At 40.5% G+C, this 16,788-nt stretch overlaps 1 protein-coding gene across 3 annotated transcripts in view; it reads right to left on the bottom strand.

The window, feature by feature from the left end:
• ZNF217 (zinc finger protein 217) overlaps positions 1–14,772 on the bottom strand; it is a 28,642-nt gene extending 13,870 nt beyond the window's left edge. The window contains exon 1 of one of the 3 annotated variants that reach the window (XM_063350060.1): positions 14,606–14,772. The gene's annotated coding sequence lies outside the window, so the exon portion shown is untranslated. Of the gene's footprint in view, positions 1–13,802; positions 13,821–14,314; positions 14,332–14,605 lie in introns of those variants that run through there. The other 2 variants (XM_063350061.1, XM_063350062.1) reach the window with 2 other exon arrangements.
• Between the last annotated feature and the right edge of the window lie 2,016 nt (positions 14,773–16,788).

The following is a 16,788-nucleotide window of genomic DNA, read 5'->3' as shown; positions in this document are numbered from 1 at the left end:
TCAGTTTTTTCAGAAGAAAAGGAAAGTATTGTCTCCCAAATAATGAAAACATTAGGCCTAGAGAACTATCAAATACTTTTGAACACAAATGGTATACTTTTAATAAATGAGTCAAGGAAGGACAGCTAGAAGGCACTCTGGTCACTCTTCTACCTACCACAGCTGAAAAAGTATGGTCTTGAACATCCCTGTATTCCATTAGCTGGGCTTCTGTATTAAGATTGCCACAGGAAAGCAATACTTTGTCTACTATCTATTCTAAATCTATTGTTACCCAGTTATGTAAAGGTGCTGAAACCAAGTTTCAATACATACACTACTGAATTGATAACAACTAAATGCAGCAAGCCTTTCCTTGAACCTGTGAAACCAATGTTTAAGAGACACAGTAAAACTTTACTTGTTTGTTCCCTAAAGGCTGTTGAGCAAGACTTCCCCCACCCCCCCCCCCCCCACCCCAAGACTAGACAACTTGGAATTAGCTCTCATAGTTCTTGTACAAAGTAAGCATCAGTACAAATCTCTGTATTAAGAAGCCTTCAGTAATACCACTACTCAAAGCTTTTATTATCATACACATATTTACCACCTCTGTGACAATTTGGGTCTGGTACAATTAGACCATCTCAAAGTTTGAAATAAACTAATGATACTGTTTCTTGAACAGTAGTATAGTATTTAAATCATCCATGAGGCCAACTATGACAGTTAAAAAGGAAACACTTCTCATTTTAAACTGCATGCAACAAAAAATGTGTTTTGTTGATTATACTCAAAAGGGAAGGTTTAAGATTCAGCAAGATTACAACGGATTATAATATAATTAGTCACAACTCCAATTTAAATCTCTATGTCAGAGTTATAATGTCTGCTAGCAGCAATTAACTGCCACCACTCTTTGGGTCAGGAAATTAATAGTATTGTGGAGTTCAGGACTCTGCTTGATAATTTTTTGGGTAAAGGAAGAGTCTACCAAACTAATACAAGACCATATAAATTGAAGAGGAGTCATTCTGGCATGAGGCACATTTCCAAATACATGAATATCTAATGAAAAGAATACATTCAAAATTTAACTCAAACTTGCACAAATTGTTTCATAAAAGACAGCTGGCCAGTGATTCACATTACTTGAATTAATATGCCTCAAAACACAGTATGGTCTCCAGCTCTTATAGCAGAGTACATATGGTCAAAATAGGGTTTTAAAATTCATCTGAATTTCCACCTTGCTTTTATTTGGAAAAAAAAAATGAAAAGCTTGTTTCATTTCAGCCAACGAAAAGGTAAAAATTCAAACACAACCATGTAATAGTTTAGGCTACAAAGATTTCCATGCCAAGTAGTTGTAGCAGGTAAAGATGTGGCTATCTGTGCAGCTGAGGTTACCTTCTCCAGCCTTTTCTGATCAATGGTGCTACTCAGACAGAAAAAGGTGGTCTTAAGCCATTTCAGTAGAAATCAGCCACCAGAACTTTAACTGCTTGTACAATTCAGTGGCCCAAACATGTTTGCAGATAACGCCCCTGCAAGGTCACCTGCTGGCAGAATCAGTATTTCTAATAGCCATGGACGGGAAGTTAACAGGGCTGAAGCAAAAAGGCAACTATCTCTATCTATAGACCCAAGGTTTTACATCATTCCTTCAACTATACTGGATACCTTTACCTACCACAGAACAGTCAAGCCCAGGCAAGATAACGACCTGGGACAGCAAACATGACAACACATTGCTAAGAGTAATAGATCCAAACACTTTATCCACTCACTGCACTACAGCCTGGCCCTGAGAATAATCTTTGGTTTTAATTTGAAAAGTTAGCAGCTCCTTTTCCACTATCATGCAGACAAGATCCTATTGAAGACAGGTAAAAAAAACCCACCAGAATGCTAACACAGAATAAAATTATTTTTGACAGTTGCATGTCTTCCATTTTTTTTCCTCTATCTCCTGGGCTTAGTGTCTTCATTGTTCAATCCTCTAATCCAGATCTAGACAATGATCAAATCTAACAGCAAGAAAATTCTAGCTTTCTAAAGCAGAGTTGTTTCAGGACTGGGCCAAAGACTCATCATGTGCTAAGTTAAACATGAATGGAGGGATCCTGGGGAGTAGGGTAGACAGTGCCAGAGGGGAAAAGCCACTGACAAGTTGATAGCAACAAAACATGGACTTTCTGCAGCCAAAGTCTCTTTTCTAACTACGCCCTTTATCCTCATTTTCAGTTTTATCACTGCCATGATTAACCCTTCCTCTCTGAATAATGACTCAAAAAATCTTTTGTAATAGGCAGGTTCAGTCTATGGTGTGACACTTCTGAATTGCTTCTATTGCCGCTTTTGCCTTTCTACCTTCCCCATTGACTTTTGATTTTCCGGCATTCACTCCCTGCCATAGGCAGGTGGAGAAGCTGTAACAAGAGTTTGAAGATGAAGTATTCAAAGAGCCTTCCCTTTTGTATAACATCAGGAAAAACATATCAAAGGGTGGTGGTTCGCATGTTTTACTTCATGTCTCAACTTGCTGTTTTGTTCTATTTCTACTGCAGTTTTAAGAAGTATTTTTTACACAACAGGATAACATGCTGCAGCAAAGTTCATGTGCATAAATGGTGACTATCTGCCTGAAAATAATTTATTTGCAACCCAAAAATTAACATCAACTTTGAAAGACTCCTGAACACCTATAATGAATATCCGGTCAAGATTAAAAAAATGAACAAACTAAAGAGTTTAATGCCTTTACATTCAGATCCACAGGTAAGCGCTTCGCAGTAATAGGTATAAGACTCATCCTATAAAAAGGCCAGAAGCATTTCTGGGGTACGCAGTCAGAGCCAAATGCTAGAATGCCTAAAGTCCCACGTACTGAACTGTTGAGATTAATTATCAACTATTTCCTTGCTAGTGTCTAAAAATACAGAAAAGGCCGATTATGCTTTATTACGCTTCCCAATTTGTGGCATTACAACATATACACAATAAAGCAACAAGAATGAAGTCACTGTAGAGAGAAAACAGATGAAAAACAGCAGAAATCCACACTCAGTCCCCTGTTGTCCACATCATTCTGGGATGAAATGCGGGTAGAAGAGAAACCCTTGTAACTGGGACGGCTGCACACAGTTCTACCCAAACCACATGCTTAAAGATTTAATAGAATAAGGGACAAGCATAGATCACATCTAGGGAAGGCTCTAGTCTGGTCACTGATGTGTGAAAAATCCACCTCAATCAATCAATAACATCTTCTCTGGTAAACCCTTTGAAAACAGGTCTGTTTCAATCTCATCTCATTTAAACATATCAAAGGCAGACATTACTCAGCTGTCTAAAAAACTAAACCTGTCCTCACAACCACACATATAAATAGAGAACATATGATTTTAACACACGGACCATGAGAGGAGCTTAACAGTTTAGATCCAAATTGCATTAGGTATCAATTGGTCTGAACAAAGCCTTTGGAGACTTCTTCCATGGCTCTTTAAAGTACTTTACACACCTCCACAAACCTGTTAGCTGCTGAATGCTTTTCAGACTTTCATTGTTTTTAATAGGAGGCTCTGAACACTTTTGAAGAACTGGCCACAGCTCATCCTCTAGGCAGCATTGCAAAGCAGAGCAAGATATTCCTGTTTTAGGAATCTGAAATGCCTATTTGCAGTTCAAGCAACTATTGTTCTTGGATATAGCATCATATACAGCAGATAGTACCTATAAACTGGAAAAAAAAAATTGCAAGTAGTGTTTCTGAAGAAAACTGCAGATGCAACTAGAAAGAACTATATTTAAACTGAGAAGGAAAAAAAGATATTACTACTGGAGTCAGAAGGTGAGCTACAAAGCTCTCGTCTTAATTTTAGATCTGGTGACTATACACTTCACTCTGATTAGATATATGGCTTTTACAAGTAGGCATGACTTTACACTCTGTTTCGACAAGCTAACACATGCTAAGACTACAAACCAAATATCTACTCTAGGATTTTATCCATTATTAACAAAACCTTCCTTCCTAGTGAAGATATTATTATGCCCTGGATTTGAGGACCAAAAATGCTGATTAATTACATTCCTGTTATTCAAAATCCTGTAGGCAGCAGCAAAACTGTCAAGAGTTGTCTTAGTTCTGTACTATCGCTTCCTTGGGAAAGTGGACAACCTGCAGTTTTGACGAGCACTGTAACTATTTGTGGCTGAAGGTCTGTATAATAGCTCAACAAAAAAATACAGTACCTGGTGTTTCTTCTGTTGTCTTTCACTGTCAAAAGACAAAAGAATAGACACAACACACCAGTATCAGTCAGAGAAATTGAGTAAAGGAACAGAACAAAACAGGAAATCCTTTCTTCCAATCGCTGAAAAGCGATAAATTTGCTACACATTAACTCAAGGTTGAAAATAAAGAATGACTATCCCTCCTCACAATAAAGCGAGTCAAGAAATCTTGACTTCCAACTCCCCTATCCATTTGTAAATGCCAACAGGCATCTCACACCACAAGCCAGGGCTCACATCTTCCAATGGTACTGCAATTGCCTTGGGCAGGTCAGGAGGAACCCATCTTGCTCAGTCCACCTGGTCATTTCCCAGAGTGGTCTGCCAGAAGTGGCAAATTCTTCTCAACTGCAAGATGTACTTTATTCTTCCAGTAGTCCAGAGCCTGAGCATTTAGCAAACTTCAGTTCACAACCGACTCATATTTGGCTATATGGCCTTCAGTCAAATATTTCAACAGGTTTGCAGTGATACCCATTTATAAACACCACAAAACATATATAAATAAAGATTGAACTGGATAGATGAGAACATCTTGTTTTCATTGCACTTGCCACACAACCTAAGAACCACACCAAAAAGCTGCTGCATATAAATGGATTATTAAAACAGAGAAAATTTTAATTACGTACCTGTAGTTTAATTTCTTTTTATTAAATTACACAACCAAAGATGACATACTACAGTCTCAAAGATTTCTTGGGGAAATGACCTATCAATAGTAATTTTATTGCATTTCTACTTCCTGCATTTCAAAATTTCCATGAATATGTAATAAAAACTCTAGACACACCTATCAGAGAATAGCAAAGTCTAACCATTGAATTTCCCATTTTAAACAGTACAGAGCACTGGGAATAAAAGTTGTACAGCCAGTACCAGGAAAAACAACTACACCTTGCTAATTCTGCACTAGCAAAACTATTGTTAAACTGTAAAAAGCAAGCTGGAACAATTACAGAAGTTAACCCAGTTGCTGCAACACTTTCTTAAAAACAGAAGTGAGAAAACAGAAGAGTTACAACTAAGTATATGATACTTAGTTACCTTTCGGTATACTAGAAGATACCTACTCAGACATAAACACCTCAACTGTCTGCAGATCCTTAAATTCAAGGCACTGTTTAATAGATGACCAGACTTTCTTTCTCTGCCCTACTAAGGTTCTACAAGGTTTTAAGTCCTACATAATCCAGTGCCAGCAAAGAATGAGAAAGCCACACTCAAAAACTCGCCAGAGCACCAGCTGCTGCATATTAACTACCTTAATTATTACTGTGTCTATTTGACTTGAGACACTTCCACGTAACTCTCAATTCCACTTAAAAAAAAATCTTCAGTTTTACTCATGTTTCAAGAAGTTTCGGGATATTAAAAGTGATTTTACATGAAACACTATTTTCTCTTGGTATGTTTATACCTCAGAACAGGTTGCTGCTTTTTGGCATTGCTAATGAAATAGCTTTTATACTGCTGATTCTTTATTGGAAACCACAAGTCATTTAAACACCTTTTCTTTATTTCAATCCAAAAGTTTAGCTTGTTCAGAATAGTTGTTCCAGCTCTACCTAATGAACCTAAATAAAAGGAACCAGTTAACATCACTTTTTCCTCATTGAGACCAAAAATAAAAACTACCTCATGGACATTATCTATTTTTCCTGGGCAAATCTATATTCAGGTATAGGCAGAGTAGCTCATGCATAAATAAATACAACTTCAAATTTTCAAGTAAAAACCTGAGATGAGGCAGAATTTAGCTTATTTAGAGCATTTTTTTTAATACATATATATCATTGCATAAAGTTAAGCCAGTTGCACCACACCTAGTACACACACAGCATATTAAGCAGAAATACCATCCCTAAGTAGTTGCTAACGACATTCAAGAGCGCCAAACTCTGGAGATAGCACCTACAGTGTCCTAGGTTGTGCGTGTAGCAGTTAGCAGAAGCCATCAGTGACAATGGCTCCATTGTATCAGCAGTACTGGTGTGCTATGGCCTTCGCAGGCTCCTATGTTTAGTCAGAAAGGGAAGTTCTAATTTATCAATTGCTCCAAAACATTAGTCAGATTTCCAAATATCCACAGCACAAAATTTAAAGTTTGTTTCCACAGGTATTATGGTTTTTATGGCAACCACTTAACTTCCTTTCTCCATTTAAGAAGAAACACATACAAGTCACATCTCACGCAATAAGGTGTTCTCCTGTATTAGGCAAAAATGTCTTTCCTACACCAATTTGAGGGAAGGGTAGCCCCTAAATCTAGGAAAGACGACACACTATTTGCTGCATAGACTGTGACCTTATTTCTGAAAGAATACAACTGCCCATCTGCCTATGACTTAAGTTAAAACACTGGAAAGCTATAAAAGTCAGCACAGATAAAACATTATTTTGCAGAAGAGCAGAAGAGTCAGCTTTTCTTCATAACACTAGATGAAGCCAATAACTTACCCTTCATTACTGTGCGTTCTATTGCTTTCTAGGGAAGGAAAGAGCTACTCCCTTCTATCTTTTAACAGTAAATCATTTTAACACAACATCACAGTGTATTTCTTTGTTAATCCAGGAGCACGTGAATACACCTAACATTGTTCTCATCCACACATGGTTTTGTACCAAGTGTTCAAGTAAAAATGGTCTTAAATATAGTTAGTTAACAGTTCAGTCTAATAAAGAACTAACATGAGTACCTTTAAAGGAAACGGAGATTTAGGGGGAGGAAAGGGGAGGAAGAGAGTTGTTTGTTTCAGTTGCAGGAAAGATCAAAACGAAGACGGTTCAGGTTGAAAAGAGAACATAAAAGATGACCCCAAATTGGAATTTCCACTCCCTAAATCTGCAAACTTAAGCCCCCTTGTTAGTCTTCATCCTTCAGGCTTGAAGTTTTCAAAGTTATCCTAAACTTAAACTCAGAGGGGTTTTCATGGCTTATCTTTTTATCCTCTCTAAGAGAGAGGCTACTCTGTTTTCCTCAGTTACAGTCCCTTCTAACACTACAGAGCTTCCCAATGCAACGACACTAATTCATAAAAACAGAACTGAAGAAACAGAGACATATACACCAGAATGCAAGAATGTTATTATCCAGGCATTTCTCCACAAACACTTTAGAAATTGAAAGCTCTTTTGTAGTCAGATAAGAGAGACATAAATGCAAGTCGTTTTCCCCCTGAAGTCTAGCAAACAGGATTTTAATCACCAGTGGAAAATAACTAGTAGTTAATAATGAACAATATTAGGAAAACTCCCTCCCCCCATTTCAGACATCTATACTAATAGAAACAAAGGATATCCTTTCTCTAAAAAACCTTTTCCTGTGGAGTCCCTTTTTCTTTAAGGCTATATGTCTAAGAGTGTTTTGGCAGAGGATGGATGAGCTGAATGTGTCTCCTCAGTGAACTGAATGCCTCTTCTATCAAAAGATGTAATTATTCCTTTTAAAGCTGAGAACATATAAGCTTGCATCATTTTGCACATGTTTTTCCTCCACTGAGCAAGAGCAAATATAAAAGAGACTAATTCTTGGCATTAAAGGAGGAAGTGCTACAAATAAGTATTGACTTTTTAAGTTCAGAAGGACTGCTCTAACAGCCAAATTTTTCCCCCCCTCTGATTAGGAGAGAATTTCTCGGGAACCACAAAAACAAAGTGTACTTTAGACAATATGAAGTGGCCAGTACCTGTCATAGAAAGGCCGAGAGACACAAGAGTGATTCCATTTTAAATAAGTCTGGGACACATTTCACCACTGCTATAAGATGATGCAATTTCATTACATCAAGAAGTTACATGCACTTAAACTGGCAGTGACCCCTTACCTTACAAAACAGTTTATTGTTCTCTCCACAGCAGGTAGAAGACTCTCTTGGTGGAGTGAGTGATACATTTTTATTGTTGAGTCAGTCTCACCTTACATGGACCGCCTTAAATGTTTAGTCTTGGTTTTCATTTGAAAGAAGGTATTTTCAGAGACCTTAAAAGCAAATTTGACTTTTCTACTTCTTGGCAGAAGGATGTTAGGTCTCTACAGCAGCCACAACTACAAAGAAGTGGTAAATTCAGAGTTTACCGAATTAGACTTAATTCCTTATTACTCAACAGCCAGGAGTTCCTCTGTAGCAATTATAGGCAAGTTGCACCCCTTTGGGCAGCATAGGTGAAATAACAGGAAAAGAGGTTCATTCACTATTCCTGAATTTGAGAGAAGCAGTCACTTCCAAAGAGTTCACTTTTTTAAGGTCATTAATCTTCCCTAGAGCTCTCACCTGATTTAAATTTGGGATCTAACTCTTATCCAACACAGTACAAACCCCTGTACCTTGGAAGAAAAAGCAGCAACTTCTTATCCTTCCCCTCTGCAGAGCACTGACTTTGAAGTTGTCACTTTCAAACATACCCACAATTATGTATTTGCAACAATCAGTCTTGAAAGATGGAAAAAGGTACACAGTCCGAGGAAAAGACATTTACTTCTACTTAAATCATCCCCTGGACTAACATCTGAAGATACTAAAATAGAAAAGTGCTAGAAATAGACACTTCAAATAGTTGCCTCCTTTCTTCCATGCAGGTGGGAGATCTTCCAGAGGCCCACAGAGACTGATGGAGACAAAGCCTTTTTAATTGCCTAGCATTGCATTATCTCACACTAGTGGACTGAAAGGATGTATGCAATGTTGTAGTCCAACATGCTGAGCTTCACAGTGCCAAACTGTCCCAGAAAGGAGAGTTAACATCCACAAGAAACTGACCTTTCAAACAGGCAGTAGTTTCATCTGTGAATTTTAATACCATAAGAAAAAAAAAATATTAGAAACAAACATTAAAGCTAAACAGAAATTGTGGCTTCTCCAGAGCACCTCTACATCCATTTTCCTTACAATGTACTAAACATCACAGTCTTTGGGCGTAAGTCTAATTTGCTTCTTCCTACACGCGTACCAAAAGAAAGAGAGGCTGACATAACCCCAAGGATTTCACCAAACCAGTTCTCAACTATCATGATAAAGTGCAAGCACAATACAAGGGCCTTTAATTTCCCTGATGTAGTTTGTCCGAGGTAAACTGTACTCACTTTATTACACTGAAAAATGCAAGTGTACCCATTGCGCATAAACAAACTCAGACTTTGATACTTTTACTTTAGCACATAGAAAATCACCATCCAGTCAATTATTCACTTATACTTGGATGGGTTTCTGCTCAAACCTTTAAGTCACACTGATCTACATAGATTTTCCTGCGTATTATAACCACACTTCCTCTTGTACTTTCTCTTGAAATTCACAAGGCAGTCTGATAACCAATTCCATCTTCTGCAACGAACTCAGACATTATACTTCAAAACAAGTATGTCACCTATATTTTTGATTTGTAACTTTTTTTTTCCCCCACCACATACATTGTTTTACTTTGAAATTGAAAGTCTGTTCTATCATACCACTTATCTTGCTGCCCCCTTAAAAAAAAATAAGGAGGAAGATTGAAAAGACCTAGATTTATGATAAGCTATAAACTATCCTCTGACCAAAGTCATATGACTATAATAGTAGAAGTTTTAATACTTTTTTCCTCGCTGACATACACCCAGAACTGGCATAAATAAATTTTCATCAGCAACAAAACAAGATTATTCAGCAACTTCACTGTAAAAAAAAAAAAAAGTTAATTTCTAAAAGCAAATTGTTTTGAGAGTAGCTCTCTGTTTGGAAGGGCACAAAAGCCTAGGTAAGTTTAGGCTGGAAAAGCATATTTGGTTTTTTTAATCCTAAAATATAACACATATTGAGAATCTTACATAGCTTGGTCATATCCTTTTCCTTACTTTTGTATTCAGTTGCAAATCTCTTGTGGTATGAGTCACATCTCTCTAAAAGCATGCATACAGTAGTCAGCAGAATCCCCTGATCATATTAATGCACCAGAAAGAAAAACTTTTTTGTTACTAAAGTCACCTTTAAAGTCAAAGGTCATCAGAAATGACTGAAAGTCCATTAAAAGTAAATAGCAGTTTGAAATTAATGTAGTTATGAGATGTGGAAAGAGTATCTGATTGGAACGCTGATGTTCTAAATCAAGAGTCTCAAAAATAAGAGGGCTGAGCTGGCAAATGGCAGCCCTGCTGTAACTGAAATGCACTGTCTTGCTATATTTAAAGACAATACCTCAACAGTTAAGTATTAGAACATTTTAAGTGAGATAAATAAGCATAAGACACAGGCAAATATCCTTGGTTATTTAATCATCCTGAAAGCAGTGTGGAAGTGTGAGGGCGAGTTCAAAGGTCAAACTCTTCTTTCAGCTTCTTGCAAAGAAAAGAAAGCTTAGCCCATTTTACCTTAGGGAAGGGGGGGCCTGTTCTTTCCATATGCCAGCGGTAGTTACAGCATTTCATAACACAGGAAAGAGGGAGGTATTTACATATACAGTGTGTGGAATCTTTTACTAGGACAATGAATTCCTAATCAAGATTCAGCTTAGAAAGATTTAGGACAACAAAAAGTCCCAAAGAACAAAGGGAAGTTAAAATTTACTTAACATTTCCCCAGAGCTTCTTCATTACAAACTCTGAGATTTTTGTAACTAAAAGTTTCTTGTAATCACAGTTTTGAAAGGCTGAGTGAAACCCACAGTTCCCTTTTAAAATTATTTCCCCCTGATCACTGTAATAACTTAGCACTTTGTTCGTATAAAATATATTTATCTATCAACATAGTTCTAAATGAAAATAGAGTAGTAACGAGAAGATACATTCTGAAGATTGGAAGTAAGTGCTCAAAAGGGAATTTTTTTGAGTGTGATCTAGCGAAAGGGGAAACCAAAATGAAATAGCCTTTTGTGCAAGACAGTCTGATAAAAGGTGCTAAAGTTTATTATCGTCCTCTTTCTAGTCCCTACCTTCAATTTTGCTCTGCCCACCCCTACCAAAACAAAGCAAAACCAAAAAACGTTATTCACTTAAAATGAAGAAAAAGAAAGGAAGAAAAAAAAAAAAACCCACTCTAATCCAAAGCCTGGAAGCCATTCTCTAAAGACTACTTAATATGAAACTTTGTTTACAAGATACAAATATAGCCTTCTTACCACATTCAAAACCAGAAAACATCCACTTATTTAAAGAAATGTTTTTTCTATTTTGATCAACCAGGACATAGGTATTCATTTTAAATTTAAATTCGGCCCCAATAGTGCCACATGAATGTTTCAAATTCATATATGATATGCACAGTTTAAGAATGTTTAAACAAAGGAAGTAGGAAAAGCCTCAAAATACACAGCAAAACTTAATGGCTTCAATTTTAAAATATACACTGATTGCAGCATGGCAAAATTATTCTCTTATGCTTACAGCCAGTCTTCAGAAAGAATAAGTGCAGTCAGTGTAGTAATTTGTCCCACTGGAAATTCTGTATAAAACATCTACCTAAAATAAACAAGGCTTCGCAGCAAGAATCGTCAGTTGCCATTAAGGACACACCTTAAAGTTCTTACCACACAGTAACTAAACAAGTACAAACTAGTGGTGACTGTTTGCTACTTTTGTCTGAAAAGTTAATGAGATCAATTCACTCCTCAGTATCAGATCTTAAGATAATTTTCTTAAAAATGCAAGAGCCAAACAACCCCAAAACACGAATATCCAGGATTCGAGTGTCTGATGTTTTATCAGAATGCCTAAGGTTCTTGTAAACACGAGTATAAATATTAACATTTAAACCTGACACCACGTAATGCTAAAAGGTAAAATGCTGAACTGCTAAGAATACTAGTGCTCTGGTACTGGAAGGCAGCTGTTGTTCCCCTGCCTTTTCTTTTGTTGTGCTTAATCTCATGTCAAGTCATTCAACCAACTCCAAAGCGATGAAGACATAATTGAACAACCTTAACTAAAAACTGATCTACAGTTCTTAAATAGCTATATATGCTGTTTAACGATTCAAAACGGCTAACATATGAAAAAGAATCTATAGAATATAAATCAGCAACTCTGGTGCATGCAGAAGAGTTACTTGGCTGTAGGCCAAGCCAATCAATAATCACTGTAATAACCATGTTTCTAAAGTTATTTGTTTTTCATATTCGTCACCCAAAAAACTTAAAAGACAAAACTTGAAAACTCATACTGCTTTCAAGAACGAGCGGCGAGATATAAAATGCAAATATTTTGCACAGAATTACGATATTGCTCATTAAAAAAATACATTACAGAAAGATTAGTGATCACAAAGCCACATTCCTGCTACAGATCTTAAAATATTGACTCAGTTACAGAACTAGTAAAGGGGAAGAAAAAAAAATACCTCCTCCACCCTTTCCCTCTTCCCTCCCCCTCTGCCAAAGAATGCAGTTTATCCTACTTATTTGAAACTGTCCTTTTATATTATCCAAGGAAACGCTTAAACTTTAGTGTGGACATCACAAATTAAAGTATTAGTCGTATTCCCAAACCTACAGTTAATAAGAGCTCCTAAGAGCAATAAAAAACATGGCGTTAAAGCATTTGCAAGCCATTGTCATAGCACTGTGCTCTGATACCTTTGCAGACACAAAACCAGCCCCCACCAACCAACAAGCATGTAAGCATTGGTCAGCAAGTCAATGCCTGCTATTCAACTTGTAGTTAGGCGTTTTATTTCTGTGTCTTCCAGATCATATCACTCCTGCATTTCAGGGCCTAATAAAATGTGAAGAATGATATGCTCCCTCTCTCTCCTTGCATCTGAAACTGCGTTATTTCCCTCTTTTTCTTTTTCACACATTCTTACAAAAACTTCCCTTTTCACATACTTCTATAAGAAAACATTTCACTGCATCTACTTCAGTTCCTATTTCTATTTTCGATTTTCACTAGATCCTTCTGCTACTGCCTCCCCCTCAAACCCACTGGTAGAAACTGATGTAGTTTTAGAGCTCTCAAGGTCATTTCAGAAATGAAAAAAAAAAAACGTTGCCTTAAAAAACCTTTAAACACACAAAACCCCTAAACTAAACCCCTTTCAAATTCAAACGCCTTTCATCAGCAGATCAATAACCCAACATAAAGATTTTTGTTCACCACCACTTCAAAACTATTATACTTCAATTCAAATACTTACTGGGAGTCACACAGCACATTTTATGGGATGGCTCATTAGAGTACATACAGATCTTACTTTAGCTGCAGGTTTTCTGTGTGGGAAACAAACAAAAAAAAAAACCCCACACCCAGAAACAGAAAGTCCAGCGGGTATCACGGAACAGGAATGAAATTTAATCTCTAGATATTCTAGAATTTTATTGTCCTCGCTTGGCAACGTCTTTTGTTGCTTAAGAAGTCAGTTGAGGCTTATTTATTTATTTTCTAAACTTCCTATTCCCCTAAAAAAAAAAAAAAAAAGAGAAACACGATGCCAAAGAAATAATCAGAAAGGGTTTAGTCTTTAGAAAGACAAAGGTAAACGAAACAAAAACTGGCAAAACGGATCAATAAACTTTTCATTAACAACCCCCCCTTCACCCCACGAGCCACTTACTACAAATCCTTCTTCCAGGAACATCTTTGACTCACAAAGAAATAGTCTCTTCCCGCTCCACCCCCACACACACACCCGGCAAAAAAAACCACCCCAAAATCCAGGCTGGACGCCTGGAGTATGGAGGAGCGAATTCCCAGGTATACAATGGAAGTTTCAGACACCTACTTGCGCGAGGTGGGGGGGGGGGGGCGAGCAGGGGAGGGGGAGGCGATCCCGGGCAGGAGGAGGAAAATCGGGCAGAGGCAGAAGTTGAGGGGTGGGTGGGAGGGAAGGAGGGAAGGGCTCCTCTCCCTCCGCGCCCGCCGCTGCCTCTGGCTGCCCGGCTCGGCCCGCCCCGGGTGGCGCGGCCGGCCAGCCCCCGGGGAGGGGGCGACGGGAGGGGCCGGGTACCTGCCGCCGCGGGAGGGGACGAGGCTGAGGCGGCCCCGGCTGCCCGCACACCTGGCCCCCTCCCCGGCCCTTCCTTCCTTCCTCCCTCCCCCTGCCCGAAGCCGCGTCCCCCCACACACCTGCCCTTCCTCCTCCTCCTCTCCCCCGGGGGCGGCCGCGCCGGGACAGGGACGGGCGGTCCTGCTCTGAGGGGGGGGCCCTGAGCCCCCCTCCCCTCACAAAGCGGGGTGTACCCCCCAGATCCCCTTCTAACGTCCCAGAAGGGACTGACCCCCCGCGGTCAGTCACACAACCGGCCCCGAGGGGACGGGGGCTGCGCCTCCCTCAGGTGTGTGGAGGGGGGCGGGGGGGGACGAGGAGGGGAGGGGGGGCCGGACCCCCTGGAAGCTGACCCCCAGCCCTCCCCTCACCTGTGCCTGAGCCGCCTCCCCGGCCGGCATCCTGAGGCGGGGGCAGAGGGAGGAGGGGAGCAGGGGCGGCCGCCCGCGGTGCCGCCGGAGCCCGGACTCGGCGGTGCTGGCGCTCGGGGCACTGTTTGTAAACGGCTCGCGCGGCAGCTGTTGCTGGGGCAGCCCCCTGCCTCCGGCCCCGCCCCCTGCGCCCCCCCGCGCGCGATGGCCACGCCCCGCTGCCGGCGCTGGCCACGCCCCCCGGGGCGGCCCCTGAGGCGGGGGGCGGCACGGCCGGGCCCGGCCCGAGCAGCGCGTCCCGGGGCGGCCCGAGACCGGGCGTTGGGCCCGGTAGCGGACTCGGGGCGGCCGGGCCCTGGGCCTGGCGGGCGGTGAAGGCGAAGGCCGCGGCGAGATCGTTCCCTTTGTGCCGCCGCGGTGCGAGGCGGGGAGCCCGGACGGGGCCCGGCGGCCTTTGTGTGTGGCGATTCGGGGTGATGGGGGCGATGGTTATCGCCCTGAATAACAAAACGGCGCGGAGGACGCTTGTATAAAGCCTTGTATCGCCCTGACATAAAGCGCAGGGGCCGTTACGGGCCGGATCGGTCCGAGCTGCTCCTGCGGCCGCGGCTTTGCAAATGTAAAAAAAAGCAATACGCCTCCTAAGTACCGTCCATCGGGTTCCTCCGGTGGCTCGTTCAGGGGTGAAGTGGCGCGAACCACCGCTTTCTGTCGTGCTTTTGGGAGCCCAGCTGACCTCCGACCTCTGCCCAGCCGCTCACGCCGAGATGCTGCCTCGTGAGGAGGGAGACGGGGCAGAAAGATGGCAATTTGCCGCAGAAACGACCCAAAAGAGGCCAAGGAATCATGGATCTCGCATTTCTTTTGACAGTCATAAGCCTCGGCTGTTCTGGCGTACCATTGCTTCTCTAGGGGTGCGGACTCTACATGGAATTAAATGCAGCAGCCAAAGACTTAAAAAATATATTTTAAGTATTCCACTTGGAACGGAGGAGCTTTTTAAGAGTTAAATGCAATCTGTAATACTGTTAGCAAAGTGCTTAATCTCTGCTAGACTCTGAGGTTAGCACCTTCTTGCAGTAAATGGGATAAGAAAGAGGTGAGTTTCCATGTGGTCTCTCCTCTTGTTTTTCCCCCAAAGACACACCGAGACCTGTTAAAGTCAGTTTAGTTTACATCACTAGGTTTAGATCACACCCAGGGGCTTACTTGCTTCAGTATAAAAATCATCCTGCCTGAATGGAGGACATTTCTAAAATAATTGCAACTAAAATGATGTGGGGCTTTTTTTTTTTTTTTAATGTGGTTTTTAAAGTTTTCTCAAAACATTCTCCCAGTCTAAGATGAGCAACGCTACTCAGGTTGAAATTTAGGTCACTTACATGGCAAATAAAGATTAATCAAAAACATTACAGAATGTGGTAATACACTTACTCACCAGGTAATTCTGGAAGATGAAATATCTTTGTTGGCAAATTCCAATCTTGCCTCACACTAACTTGAAACAGAATTCTTTTCATGAAAAGAAGGTCAGAACTGATAAGGTCAAACTTTTAAAATATATACGTTTAAGACGTGGCCCTTCAACTGGTCATATAGGTAGCCGGTGCACCCTCACTAGTTCCCTGAGAGTTAAAAAACGTCAGCGTGAACCAGCTGTGCGAGCCAAGACCGCGGGGTTTTGCCTTAGTCTGCTTCTTCACAGGATTTCGGGCTTTAGGTCTGTCAGAGTTTTGAACTGATAGAGGAGGAAACTGGTATGGGGCTTGCTGCACAGTGAGCAATTTCAGTTGGGTTTTTTTTTTTTCAGTGCGATTTTTTTTTTCTTCTTTTTTGCAGTATGATGCCTCCGAGCCAGGTGTTTATACACGCATGCAAAATATTCGGCTCTATTGCAAGAGCTTCACATTTCTTCGTAACTTGCTGCACGCTAATTTGTACTATGTGACCAAACCTGATCCCACAAACACTCCCAAGTTTAAGCACAGGAGTAGGCCAGTTCCCTTCAGTGGGGACTTGCTACGTCAGTTTAAGTATCGATTACCTGCAAATGGCAGCATGGCGAGAAGAACAAAGCAGAATTTTGCTGGAAATGGGTGTGGGAGTTACCAGGTTTGCTACACCCAAGGTCCCGAGTCACATGACTCTCTTAAAACTCATGACTGTTAAAAAATTGATCTTTT

This window comes from Chroicocephalus ridibundus, chromosome 12, assembly GCF_963924245.1.
Source record: "Chroicocephalus ridibundus chromosome 12, bChrRid1.1, whole genome shotgun sequence".
In the NCBI taxonomy this organism is placed as follows: Eukaryota; Metazoa; Chordata; class Aves; order Charadriiformes; family Laridae; genus Chroicocephalus; species Chroicocephalus ridibundus.
This window is presented reverse-complemented; position numbering and strand designations above follow the sequence as displayed.